The 12969-nt window shown below is 40.9% G+C and overlaps 1 protein-coding gene across 3 annotated transcripts in view; it reads right to left on the bottom strand.

Annotated features, from left to right (window-relative positions):
* Window positions 1-9780: 9780 nt before the first annotated feature.
* PDE1A (phosphodiesterase 1A) overlaps window positions 9781-12969 on the bottom strand; it is a 368837-nt gene continuing 365648 nt past the window's right edge. For 2 of the 3 annotated variants that reach the window (XM_080668895.1, XM_080668896.1), the window contains exon 16: window positions 11493-12298. The gene's annotated coding sequence lies outside the window, so the exon portion shown is untranslated. Of the gene's footprint in view, window positions 12299-12969 lie in introns of all 3 variants that reach the window. The other variant, XM_080668897.1, reaches the window with a different exon arrangement.

Raw genomic sequence — 12969 nt, 5'->3', positions numbered from 1 at the left:
TCATTCACTCTACACTATTTGCTAAGTTCCTCATTTTGGATTTATTTTTCTATATGGCTAAAAGGAAGATTTGAATTTGGGTACATTTTGCTAATTTATTTTTAGTTTTCTAATTTTGGAATCCAAGCCTTTAATAATTATAATAAATATGTTTGATAGGAAGGACTTATTTTATAGATCAGAAAACTAGAGTCCACAGATCATTAGTGGCACTACATGAACCAATAACCTAGCAAGCCCTTTTCCTAGCTTATGATCAGTTGGAGAAGTTGTGAGAGTTTTCAGGATGCAAAAAAAAAACCCTCCCTAGGAACTATAGGTTTTGTGTTTTCTTATAGTCTTACATATTGACATGGAACTAAACGTTCTGTTTCAGAAATAAGGCATAAGGAATTATTTTGCTAAAATAAGGCTGGAGTGGGAAGAAGGACCAGAGTTCTACTTTAATTGTTTGGCATGGCCTTCAAATTAAATGACCTATGACCAATAAAAGAAGCAAATTGAAACTCTTTTAAAAGTATTTGGCTCCTTTAAAAATAGTTTCTATAGCCTCTGGCTGAAGTGGTTCAGTGGATAGAGCACAGGCCTGCGCACTGAAGGGACTGGATTCCCAGTTAAGGGCACGTACCTGGGTTGCAAGTTTGATCCATGGCCCTGGTCTGGGCACGTGCAGGAGGCAACCAATTGATGTGTCTCTTTCACTCTCCCTAAAAATATCCTCGAGTGAGGGTTAAAAAAAAAAAGGTTTTGATGTTTAAATACTTAAAAAAATATAACCTTTGATATTGTACAAAATAAAATTGCTAAGTTTATGACAATCTGAAGTACAATCTTTGCTTAAAGAACAAGGCATCAATCTTTTTAAGTAGTTTTATTTTTTTAATTTCTAAAAAATTATAAAACTAAAAATGAAAATAATTTCATAATTGCTATTTTTTCTTTCCCCTTCTCCATGGCCCCCTGGCCCCTGTATTTGAGAAGTGATTATTTTCACTCAGACTTTGTATTGCTAAAGACTTAAAAATAATATAAGCAAGCATAATTACCCCAGACCTAAATACATAATAGTGGAATATCCTAGAAGTATTATGGCATTAAAAACCAATATGCTACTTAACAAGGAACCAAAGAGAATATTCCAACTGCTGCTCTTCTCAAGCTAACTGAGGAATGATTTCCATTGGAATTTCAAAGCACCATTTTTCTCAAAAGTGGTGATGGGGATCAAGACACACTACTTCCGAAGATGGCACCTTGGCACACTGAGTATTTTAAGCTGGAGGAATCTGAGAAAATGGCAGAAGCAGGAAGGTCACTCTGACCCCCACCCCCTTCCCCCTGAAACAGGCCATAAAGCCCCCGTGAGAGAGGTGTCCTCCCTGCACCTGAAGGAGAGCAGCATCCTGGTCTCTGAAGACAAGGAGATTCGGAGAAGAATCTGAGACGACAGGCCTTGTTAAGTTCCCCCAGTTGACCATGCTTACCTGGTACTCCTTAAACTATCATATTGCTCCACACTGTCCATTCTTTATATTTTTCAAGTTTTTTTTTTTTTAAACTGATTTCAGAGAGAGAAAGGGAGAGGGACAGAGAGAGAGATAGAAACATCAATGCCCCCTACTGGGGATCAAGCCCACAACCCAGGCATGTGCCCTGACCAGGATTTGAACCATGACCTCCTGGTTCATAGGTCAATGCTCAGCTACTAAACTATACCTGCTGGGCATGACTGGCCATTTTTTATCATTCCTAGCATAAAAATACTCCAGTCTAATGATCTCTTCTGACCTTCATTTTCTTTTGAAGCCTTCCATGTCATATAAACCTATATTAAATACATTTGTATGTTTTTTTCCCTATTAATCTGTCTTTGTCAGTTTAATTTTCAGACCCAGCCAGGAACCCTCGGAGAGTGGAGGAAAACTTTCTTTCCCTGCAGTAGCAAAGGTATAACATGGCTTTCTATAAATCAAAGCAATGAAACAATAAGAACTTAAGAGAAAGCCAAATAGCTTGAAGATGGCTGGTTCAACATCTCTTTAATAATGACAGGAGTATATCCTCTCTTCTTTATTTTATAAAAGAGACTAGCATTTGTCAAGGCAAAGCAGGTTTCCCATTACATCGCCCTTCCAGCATGAATTATGTGGATGTGTTTCCCTAACTGTATTCCTAGATGTTGCTTTCATCTTTCTTCTTTTGCCCTAATAAGACATAGATTCCCATTTTGAAGTGTTAACTTATTTGTTATACTTGTCAAGCATTTTAAACATCATATGGGTTTTTATTTGCTTTTGAAAACACCCAGTATGCTAAAAATTCAAGCTTGACATAAAGTCAGTGATGACTAAAATAGGAATTACACTACTCAGTCCTGCACTTCTCTATGATACCAAGCTTAAGCTACACATCTGCACCACCAGTAAAAGGAATTTTCATAAGAAGTAGTTTAGCCCTAACCGGTTTGGCTCAGTGGATAGAGCGTCGGCCTGCGGACTGAAGGGTCCCAGGTTCGATTCCGGTCAAGGGCATGTACCTGGGTTGCGGGCACATCCCCAGTAGGGGGCGTGCAGGAGGCAGCTGATCGATGTCTCTCTCTCATCGATGTTTCTAGCTCTCTGTCCCTCTCTCTTCCTCTCTGTAAAAAAATCAATAAAATATATTTAAAAAAAAAAAAAAAAAAAGAAGTAGTTTAGTGGAACTGGTAGCTATCTAAATAAAAATTTAAAAAATAATTTTATAGTAGGGGCAGAATAACATTAAAAATTAGACATTTTCATCCTAAACTATGAAAAGCTGTAATGATATAAAATAAGTTAATGCACTTTGGTGGAAAAATATAATTGCCAAAATTAATAAATTTATATTTAAATCACAAATAAATTTGTATGTTTATTTCTATTAATACATTAATTTTTTTAAAAAAATCATTGTGTAATGTGGAGTTGAACTGTTTTTCAGATTGGAAATATATATGCGTGTGTATAGAATCTATATATATAAAACCCTAATATGCAAATAGACCGAATGGCCGAACAACCAAATAACTGGTTGCTATGACGTGCGCTGACCACCAGGGGGCGCTTACAGAACATGGTGGGTGTTGGCAGCAGGTGGCAGAGTACAGAACATGACAGGCATCGGCCGCTTGCACCTGCTGCCGATGCCAGAGCCACTGCTCACACCTAGTGCTGGTGCCCGGTGCTGGCCCCAATTGCTTGGCACTGTCAGCAGGTATGAGTGGCGGCTGCCAGCCCTGATCACTCCTGAGGGCTTCTCCACCTCCCCCTGCTCCTGAGGGGTGATTGGGGTTGGCAGCTGCCTCTTGCACCCGCTACAGGCGCCAGCCCCACTTGCACCCACTGCCGGCACCCGGCACTGGTCCTGATCGCTTGGCACTGTCAGTGAGTGCAAGCGGCTGCTGCTGGCCCCAATCGCCCCTGAGAGCTTCTCCACCTCCCCCTGCTCCTGAGGGGCAATGGGGTAGCAGCCGCCGCTCGCACCCACTGATGGCACTGGCCCCGCTCGCACCTGCTGCTGGTGCTGGCCCCAATTGCTCCGTGCTGTCAGCGGGTGCAAGCAGGGACGGTGCTGTCAGCACATGGAAGCAGCAGCAGCAGGCGCGGGGCTGCTGACAGAGAGGGGAGCGGGGGCCATGGCAGGAGGGGCTGGATGGGGGCCCAGAGGATGGGCTGAGATACACCCCCACAGCCTCGCAGCCCACAGTTCCTTTCAAGGTGCATGAATTCGTGCACTGGGCCCCTAGTATTTATATATGTGCATACATGTATATCTACATATGTATGTATAGAAAATATATAGATGTATACAAATGTGTGTGTGTGTGTGTGTGTATATATATATATATATATATATATATATATATTCAGCATCGGTACAATTTATATATATATATATATATATATATATATATATATATATATATGTACTGATGCTGAATAAAAAAGAAAACTTCTTTAAAGAGAGAGAAGAAATTTAACCCATTTGCTATTTAATTAAGCACAAAGAATTAAAACTTGGTTAAATAAATACTTCCCTAAGCTATAACGTCCAAATTACCTTCTATTAAGGAAAGCTAGGTGAGAATGGAGGCAGATGCTCAGCATAAACTAGACAAAGGGAAGAATGTGAGGACGTCCTACAAACAGATGAAGAGCTGTGGCACAGGCCGAGGTGGGGAGAGAAAGGCAGCCACGGCGGGGGGAGCCGGCGGGAGAGGCGAGGCCAGCGCCTGCTCCTCCCTGTCCCGGCCACACAACCTGCTCTTAATAAGTCCCTGCCCACTCTGCCAATCATCCCCGTCAGAATGTGTCTTCTGCACCATGGCTATGTCCAGCAGCCCATTTTTTTCTCTTTTTTTCTCTGGTGGGTTTGGAGATTATGGTTTCAGTGTTGAGCCACTTGGCTTCTAGATTGCATCGGACTTACCACATTTAGTGGGTGAGTCTGCTCCTCTCACAACGGCAGTTTCCACATTTTGAAGGATCCTCTCCTTTTACTGTTTTCTTCAAAGAAAACTTTTCTTATCTTGCTATTGGAGATTCTGTGAAACTGGTGGAGTTTGCTGGGGCATGTGCCTGCAGCTTTTTTTTTTTTTTTTGGAGAAACTGCTATTGTTGCTTCACAGGGTACCTGCATGTCTAATAATGTGTTTTAATTAACAAAGCCTTCTAGGAAGTTTAAAGTTTATTTTATTCTTATGCTGACACCATTCTCTTTAATATCTCCATCAAATTGTCCCCTACCATCCAATGTCTACATGACATATATTAACATAGATATCAATATACGTAGGTCTAGAGCCATCTGTATATATACACGTATGTCAGTGCATGTCTCAATCTACCCATATCTCTATGTGTAACTTCGCCTTTCCACTCCTCCAGCAAGGACATGAATGCTGAAATCAATGATATTACGATCTTTACTATAGAATGGCTGGCCTTCTCCTCACATGGAACAGCCTCCCCAGCCTGTGGACCTTCAGGATATTGCTACTGAAGTGAAGGCCATGCTACAGTCCTGAAATGAGGAGCCTGAATTAATTTTAAAGAAAGAGGACGAAGTTCCTGGTAGATTCTTATTTTTATAGCTTGTACCATTTCAGTTTTTCCTATGTGTCATTACTTAGCCTCAGCACCTTACACAAGCCATTTCACTTAATCATTCCAACAATCCTATAAAATAGGTACTCTTATTATCTCCATTTCATAGATGAGAAAACTGAGGCTTGTCTAAGATCACAGAGACCATATGTAACAAAGTCTAAAATTGGACGAGAGCCAAACTTGGTCCTTGGAGAAGATATTTCTTGCCGTAGGTCTTCCACAAAAATTCAACAAAAAATAATAGCATCTGGATAAATATAAATAATAATATTGGTTTATGTTAATTGAGAACCAACAATGTGTCAGGTACTGATCCTTTAAATATTCTTCATTATCATTTGACCATTCTATCAAAGTCTTCACAGTGAGGGATGAGAAAATGTTAAGGTCTACAGCCACCAAACACCAAAGTCATACCAGAATGGAGTTCATTCTTGCTCCAAAGCTTGTGTGGTTCCCACTATAGGAAATCATCTAGATGTGTGGGCTTTTCTCCTTAGCAAAGTGCATAAGATTACCTGCAATTAATATATCAATGCACCTGCAGACCCATCTCCCCAAGGGTAGACAAGAGACAGAGGGGGAGATCTGAATGTTTCTCTGTATAATTCAGGTTTGCTTTTAGTGTGCTATTAAGAATTAATTAAGAATTAATGCACTCCCCATTTGCCTGCTCTGAGAAAAACACACAAATGGCCTTTTGAGATTGCGTGGATCTAGAGTGCTTGAAAAGTGAGTCCCATTTTGACTTACCAGGGATGTTATCTAAAAAGGATTAACTCATCATATATCAAACACTTAGGACAAACAAGAATAAACATTTTCTGTCCTCCTTCCTTCATTTATTCATATTCATTTACTCAACAAATATTTACTGAGCACCTACTATGTGTAAGGATATTTCTTTACATTAAAATCTGGTAGTAAGCATATGACATAGAGAGCTACAATTTCCCAGCACAGAGGGATAGAGATCTCTGTTCATCCAGAGGAGAGGGTCTGAAAGTTCAGAATGATGAGAAGAGGCTTGCTGGGAGAGCTGGCATATGCTCAGACCCTTGGAGGAAGGGGGAACAGTGACAGGCACAGAAGGCAAAGAGAGCAGCAAGATCCACTCGGTGCAAAGGCACGGCGGACATCCAGGAACAGTGAGCGGTGCTGCGAAGGCTATGGCTAACACCACAGGCTGGGGTTAGATTGTGAAGGGCTTTGAACACCATACTAAGGAGTTAAGTTTTACCTGTAGGCCAGTGGTTTGCATCACCTCAGGCCCTACCCCCGACATACTAAATGAGAATCTCAGGTTAGGGGGGCTGATGCATTCTGAAGGTTGAGAACCAGTGTTGTAGCCAGCCCCCCAAACTGCTACGTGTGCAGTGAATGGATGACACGAGTACTGGAGATACTGCCTCCAGGTCCTGTGGATGGCCTGGGCCAAATCTGCCAGGTGGTCTGTTTATGTCTGCAACCGCATTACCCTAAGCTAAGAGTGGCTTTTACATTTCTAAAGGATTGTTAAAGAAGAAAAGGAAGAGGAGGAGAAGGAAGAAAAAAGTGAGGAAGGAGGAGGAGGAGGAGGAAGAGGAGGAGGAGGAGGAGAAGGTCTGGATGGGCCCGAGATTCTTCATTTCTAAGTTCCCAGGTGGGAACCACACTTTAAGTAGCAAAGTCCAAGTTTACACCAGTGATTATTTTAAAAGCAAGGAGAGGGAGGAGGAGGAGGAGGAGAAGGAGGAGGAGGAGGAGGAGGAGGAGGAGGAGGAGGAGGAGGAGGAGGAGGAGGAGGAGGAGGAGGAGGAGGAGGAGGAGGAGGAGGAGGAGGAGGAGGAGAAAATAAAAAAGAAAGAAAGAGCAGGAGGAGTGGGGACCCTGTGATGAAAAGTAGCCTGCAAAGCCTAAAATATTTACTCTGGTCCTTTACGGGAACAGTTTGCTGACCTCTGGTGGAGACAAGGAGAAACTGTTTTTGAGAAGTGCAATAGGTCCAAAGAATGAATTAAGGACATTTAAGTTAATAACAGTGTGCAGAAAAGAAAAAGTGAAGGGAGCTGGAAGCAGAGAAGCCAATTAATGAGGACAAGTGAGATGGTGAAGATCTAAACAATGCAATGTTCTTTGAATAGAAAGAAGAAATTGGTCGATAATGTTTATAGAAATAATATGATTTAACTTTAAATTGATTCAAACACTATTCCATAGTAAGGTTCGCAACAATTGAAGAAATCATAGACTACATCCAGTTCAGCAATCTCTTGGGATTTGGTTTGCTTTAGTTTTCAGATAGTAGTTACAGTTTTGAGAGCACAGAAGCCTCTTATTTAGCGTGTGTGTGGCGGGGAGGGGGACCTCATGTTTAAATGCATAGCTGGGGTTTAGAATTACCTCCGTATTTAATTATTCCCTAGAAATGATGTGTGTAGAATTATCCAAGTTACCTTCTTAAAATGCCAAATACAGCTTAGTAGGTCTGGATGGGCCCGAGATTCTTCATTTCTAAGTTCCCAGGTGGGAACCACACTTTAAGTAGCAAAGTCCAAGTTTACACCAGTGATTATTTTAAAAGCAAAAATTCAATGTCCCATATTAAGCATGGGAAATAATTCCTCCACCCACAGATATCTGCTGTAAGACATGATGTAATTGGTCACCAAAGCACACCTGCCCCTGCTATTGGTCACTGGAAATCCTGCCCTATCAGAGGGGTAGTGTTTAGGGACACGTGCCTGGATATGGAATAAAGAGGAGAATGGAATAAAGGGCAGAATGAGAAGTAATAGAAATGGTGGGTGGAGAAGATCTTGCAGATTTCCCACAATGGCCAGAGGCAGTCTACTTAATAGTTTGGGGAGTCACACCCCTTCAGACCTCAAATCCAGTTCTTCCACTTACTAGCTGCATGATCTTACACAGATTGTCTTATTTTTTGGGTCACAGTTCCTCCTCCATAAATGGGGATAACAATTCCTCAAAGAGTAGTTACAGGGTATAAAAGAGAGAATGTCAGAAAATAATATGATGCAGCCCAGCCAGTGTTGCTCAGTGGTTGAGCGTTGATCTATGAACCAGGAGGTCATGGTTCGATTCCTGGTCAGGGCACATGCTCAGGTTGTGGGTTCAATCCCCAGTAAGGGGCGTGCAGGAGGCAGCCAACCAGTGATTCTTTCTCATCACTGATGTTTCTCTCTCTCTCTCTCCCTCTCTCTTCCTTTCTGAAAAAATACAAATATATTTTTAAAAAATAAAACGTAATGCAGTAGTGAGACTATAATAAACTATAATAAACACTAAATAATTATCATCTTTAACGATAAGAGATAGAAATGTATCAGCTTGAGATGCAAAGGAAACTCTTCAACCATCACAAGTATTAAGAAAATGACCTAGAAATTTATTAGTGTTACTAAAGGATAAATAGCCCCAAATAAATATGTAAATATACATGTTGTTCCATATATAGGACTTGTATTTTATTTAGAATTCCCTCCAAAGAAATGACATGTATGTAATGTGGGACATTATTAGGAGTTTGCTTTTTGACTAAAATATATATAGTCTTTATTGTTTAAGGCTTGCACTAAATGGTGGCTAAGCATTGCAATGTTTAGAAAAGCAATTAGACAGAGGACAGAAGGCTTAATATAGCTTCCAAAGGACATAGGTGTTTTATGTCTAAATTGTATTTCTAAATTAAAATAAGGCCTTTGAAAGCTTCCTGATATTAGGTAGAAATTTATCATGGAATGACATTTAAAGTAAAATTTCAGTCATATATCTGATGACAAGATGCATTTTTACATTTTCATCACAAATGCTTTAGCATCTTGGAGACACAGCCAGAGAGGTGACATCAATTGTGCCAATTACTCTTACTTCGCTTAATTGAAAGTCTCGAGGTCTTGGCCTGGACTTGAAACTCTCTGCTTCTGTGTTATTCTCTGGTGTCACCTCACTCACACTGCCCTTCACAGTGCTTTCCTTCCCTCTGCGCTTCTGCCCCACCCCGCATAGATGTAGTAGAAAGAAAAACGGGTCTTCGGTGCCAGAGAGACCTGGGACCCAATCCCAGCGCGGCCTCCATCGCCTGAGACCTGCCTGGCCTCAGAGAAGGCTCTTTCTCTGGGACTGGGTTTCCTGACTCATGGCGATGCGCACTCTGCTGGATTACTGCGGATTAGAGATAATGTTTGTTAAGAGTCTATGGAGGCGGTACCCAGAAAATAAGCAATGAACATGGGCTTTTGTTATTAGTTATTACTGAAGTGTCAACGCATGTGCCACCTATTCTCAGCAGCATTCTTGGAAGCCCTGATGATGGAAGCAATGTTTACCTCCTTTATGATCCAGAGGTGCATCTATTGGCACTTCTATATGTGCATTTTAATTATTGGCTGTATAGATTAGGCCCTCTGTTGGTATGAAATCTCTAGAGGAAAGATTTAGGTTTCCAGATTCCTATGTGCACCATGCACCTAGCCAGGAGCTTGCAAATAACAGGTGCCATAATGACTGTTGAGTAAGTCTTTAATAGAGTAAAAGGCACTCTTGGATAGGACTCAAATCAATGTTTAAGTTGGTGCACTTCTGGTTTTTCCTGATTTCTCCGACTTTTCAGTGCCCCGTCAAATTGCATTACAGAAGACACCAAATGTTTCACAATGTATTCCCTCAACTACGATTTATTTAACAGTCATATATACGAAAGAGAATTACAGCAGAAGAAAAACACGGGAATTGGAGCTTGTCATGTCACAATGCAATGAGAGGTGCTGGCTACATGGGAAGGCATATGAAAATGTTAGCTCTGTGTTGGGTAGCTGAGGAATAAAGCTCAAAGCAGAACACTCCCGGTGCAGCAACCTAACCCAGCCATCTCTTTCTTCAGGGCGCCTCAGCGCTGATGTTCACAGAAAGGAGACACTGGTAACCCCGCTGTGACCCCCTCATTAGCACTAGTCAGCTCCGGGTGGCTGTCTTAGGGAGAGAAGGAAGGAAGAAACAAGGACGTAAGAAAGGAGAGAAGGAGCCGGGGGAGGGCCAGGAGGGAAAGAGAGATGGGGAGGGAGGTTAGGAAAGACAAGTCTTCTGAAGAGATGGAGCAGGTTTTCTCCACTCCCTCTGGAAGTTCAGCCACTGTCCTGTGTCATGCAACCTGGAAAAGTAGGTTAAAGCCGACGGACAGAAATGGATAAATTCCTTATATGCCTCCCTGTTTTCTAGTAACAAAGTCTATAGATTGTAAGGTACTAATAGGAACAAAGGGGGCATGTTTCCTAGGACGATGGAGTGGGAGTGTTTCAATGGACTTCTCCCTCGAGAGGCTCCATAGCTTTAGGAAAGACAACGGGCTCAAACAGGAACAAAAGTAAGCAGAATTCCCAGAGGCAGATTCTATTTTAAATGCAGAATGTTTCCCAGCTGGTAAATAGCTACTTAAAGAAAAGACATTGAAAGCTGTAGTTATAGTGTCTTCATAAATAAAAATAAAATACCTTTTTAAAAGGACAAAATGTCACCATGATGTACCTATCTATATTTCCCCCCAATACATCATTATAGATCAATCTTTACTGCTTACATTTAAAATATCAATTGCAATATGATGTCTATGATACAATTCAATTATATAGTTGTCTTCTACACAAGATTCCGGTGAAACAAAAGCTAAGAACCTTATTCACAGAACATTTAAAAGCGCTTTATACACAGTCTATACACAAATATATCTTAAGTTAGAAGGATGCATACCTAATATGCATATAGAATATGGCTTACACATTAAAAGAAATCTAAGTTGTGAGTTATAAAAATCCCACTCTTGAGGCTTGAAAGCTTCTGGTTGTATCCATTTCTAAAATATTGCTTAGCATGGTAGAACCCAGAAAAGAAGCAGGTGCAACAGAAAAATCTTGAGGATCGACACACCCTCCTTCACTTTAATTGATGGCTGCTCTTGATTTTTCCCATCCAGTTCCTGCCTTTTACAAAAACAAAGTCACTTTGTCTCACAGTCACTGAAGTGTTTACAGTGAAAATTTACAACACCTAACTGCACTCGACTTTCTTGTCAGCTCATAACAAATACAGGCAGTTCTTCAGTGTGGAGCAAGGAAAAGGCTCTGCGCATGCTCAGGCAAAACATGACAGGGAAGCAGAGTCTCCAAGGGTGGTGGTTTGTTTCTGTGTAGGAAAACGTCAATCACATCAAATAATGTTATCTGTACAGAAAAGTGTGGGCTTCCATTCTCATAGATATTTTTGAATGCACATCACACACACACACACACACACACACACACACACACATACACACACACATTCTAATGGGATCAACACCCCAGAAGGCAAAATTCCATTCTCAGTTCTTGTGTCTGTCTCCAACAACAGTGGAGGTTCTTGTTATCCAGGACTGTAGGGAATGTGTGATTTCCATGGTGCTGGCACCCCTGTAGAGGATGCGTTAGTATTCTGAAGCCCCAGGGATGGGTGCAGGCTGGTCCACTGCTTTCCATGACGGGTTGCACTGTGGGTTCCCAGCTTGCGAGTCATGATGACATGTTTGTCAGATCACAGGGCCAAGGTTGTGATGCTCCGTTGTTGTTCTAGGACTTCCACCACAGCTTCGGAATAGTCCTGCCTCTCATTTTGTTCCCGTGCATTTAAAATAACAAGGACGATCTAAATGGATTGCTCCTCAGAGCTGTAAAAAATATGTTTCCATAATTTTGGGTTGGGTTTTTTTTGTTTGTTTGTTTCTTTCCTTTTACTTAAGACCTTAAAAATTTGTAGTCATAGCACTCTGTATAAAACAGTGGAAGAAAGTAACATTTTAAAATACCTCTTCTGCACATGTTTTGCATCGTCACCTAGGCTATACCTGGTTCAAAATGATGACAATTTAAAACTGTCCAACTTTTGTCTTAAACATTTCTCTGGATTGATTGAAGAACACCAAATTGTGGAGGAAAAATGATGGCAGAGCACTGGCTAAAAACCCCGATAGCAAATTTGAATGTTATTTATTTGGCCAGAGTTACTAATATAGAACTTATGTTCTTCGTATTCATCCTTACACAGGAGTCCAAAAAATGGCCCGATCCAAGTGTGTGGTGAAAGAGAATATAGTTCTGCAGGAAGTTGAGGAGTTAAGTTTTAGTACTGTTCTCATTATCCTGAAATAAAATTCAAATGAACATGAAGATCATGTCTTAATCATATACAGGCATTAATTACTGTGTTATGTTGCAATTTCCTTTAGACTTTATATACCTTGTCAAAAATAAGCAATTTCTCAGTATATTATATTGATTTTATATCAGTTGGAATTCATCTTTCTATTTCTCGTGTGTGTGTGTGTGTATGTGTGTGTGTGTGTGTGTGTGTGTGTGTGTGTGTTTTGATCCCAGTAAAAATTTTGATCCTTTGGATCAGAAGTAACACAATTAAATAGCTGTATAGGCCTGGCAAGTAATATAAATGAGATAAGTGGGCCCGTGTGAGTGTAAAACAGGTAGAGTCACAAGGACTATAGTGAAGTAAACAGCAGAAGCCCTGTCTCAAGATATTCAACAAGATATTTTAAATCAGTGTGGAAGTCAAATAATGCAAATGTCCAGGCTAAATCCAGCCCACACACCTCTTCTTGGGTTAACTATAAAGAGCCTGCAGGCCAAATATGACCCTCAAACATATTTTGTTTGGTCCATGCAGTGTTTTAAAAAACTTTGAGCCAACATTAAAAATTGGAAGATTTTACCAAAAAAAATCTCTTAACCGATAGGAACCCTTGGAAACACTGGGCCCTCACTCTTACCTGGTGAAAATCTGCCAGAACTAAAGGTGG

The sequence above is a fragment of the Plecotus auritus genome, assembly GCF_963455305.1.
Source record: "Plecotus auritus genome assembly, chromosome: 5".
Taxonomy (NCBI): domain Eukaryota; kingdom Metazoa; phylum Chordata; class Mammalia; order Chiroptera; family Vespertilionidae; genus Plecotus; species Plecotus auritus.
Note: the sequence above shows the minus strand (reverse complement) of the source record. Positions and strands in the feature narration are given on the sequence as shown.